Source organism: Pinus tabuliformis, chromosome 6, assembly GCF_031772625.1.
Source record: "Pinus tabuliformis cultivar Carrire ecotype Pingquan chromosome 6, CPIR1, whole genome shotgun sequence".
NCBI classification, from domain to species: domain Eukaryota; kingdom Viridiplantae; phylum Streptophyta; class Pinopsida; order Pinales; family Pinaceae; genus Pinus; species Pinus tabuliformis.
In genome coordinates, this window is record NC_142292.1 from 890,660,034 (window position 1) to 890,661,936 (window position 1,903).

Sequence of the window (1,903 nt, forward strand, 5' to 3'; positions counted from 1 at the left end):
TAATTTATGTTTTAATATAATTCTATTCTTATTGTTTTACTTTATTGTATATCACTCTACAATCTTTAATCTTTTATAAATATATTTTATTATTTTCAGGTTTATCATTTACATGTAACTATTCATTAATATTTACATTCTCATCGTCAGACCCCTTTCCTCATTATTCTTGTTCTTTCTATATTATTCCAATAATTTTTATATTACTTTTTCATATTCTTATACTTTGTCCTCGTTCTTCTTTTGTTCGTCCGTTTTTGTTTTTTCTTCCCGCTTCGTATGCTTATACTTTGCCGGCTCCTCCTTTCCTATTCTTATACTTTCCGAAGCTTCTTGGTCCTTCCCGCATCCTGTTATTAGATATGACTGAAGTTATCAATCGTTGCTTTTCTTTTTCAGACCAACTAAAGAAAATGACCCGTGCTGCAATAATGGAATTGCTTTAATCGATTGCTTTTCCATCTGTCTGGAGACCAACCTAAAGCAAAACGTATCTCAATGCTTCCTTTCATGTCAATTCCTATCTTTGTTTGTGTGTTGTGTTGCGCATAAACAACTAAATTAACCTTTAACTTCAACTTTTCAAATTTAACAATCATTAGGGGAGAGATTCCTAATGTTGTGCAGGGACCAGTGATTGATATAGTACTGGTCCCACCAAACTACCATAAATTGAGACTTTTGAAACCAATATTTAAACAAAAATAAATAACATTAAGTATAAATAGGTATTAATTTATGTCCAAAATTTCCCTATACATTCACTGGGCCCACAACTGTCCATAAATAGTATTTTACTAGTTAAGACTGCAAACCATATTGATCCAACTAGAAAACAGCGAAAACCATAAAGGCTTCCAAAATGGTCTATTCTAGAAGTAGAAAGCAGCAGTCACGTCAACCCCCACTCACTGCAACTTTACATCCCAAATAAATATGCCTACCTGCACATAACAAAAGGGAATGTATGTCAGCCATCACTGTTGTGTTGTTCAACAATTAAACACCCTATGTTCAATAAATGACACCCAACCCAATAACATTTAAACCCACTTTGTGCAATAAATGACACCCAGACCTACTAACTGCAATAAATGACACCCAGACCTACTAACTGCAATAAATGACACCCAACTCACTCTATTTCTCATTAAAACAGATCAAAGCACATGGATCAACAAATAACCAATTCCCAACCATTAGATCACATCAAATCAAATCCAGAACACACATTCAAAATGAAGCCATTGCAATCCATGTGCATCCATGTCCACCAATTAAATTCAAGTGCCCAAAACTATAAAAGAAATCCACCCACTGTTGAAGTTGCATCTTATGCTTTCAAACCATTCAGCAAACTTGAAGACAACATCACAAAACAGTGGCGAATATATCCAAGTTAGTTATATGAATTACAACTCATTCTTCTTACAGTTTTGTTTTCATTGTTTTCATTTATCAGATTTCTTACATGATCTGTCTGGCCATAACTGCTAGAAGGATACCTGGATAGTTTCACAAACAGCGATTGAAAGTCATTGTTCTTACAGTTCTATTTTCATTGTTTTCATTTATCAGAGTTCTTACATGATCTGTCTAGCCATGCTAAATATTCAGAGTAACTAAATATTCCGAGGGAGGTTTTTCTTGGTTTTCTTGAAGATAATAGGGACGCGGATCAAAATAGTTCCATGCTACTATACCAAAAATAAATTCAAAATTTTATTTAATAACCATGCGGCAACAATGCTGAGAACAAGAGCAAACAATCTTGATTATAATTTATCATAAACTAGAGACACATCAACGGGGCTCTTTAGTGCCTTCATTACATAGGTAAGCCTATGTTTTTGGTAGTCATTGCTTGATGCTGGAATACAATACAATTTAGCGTCAAAAGAGA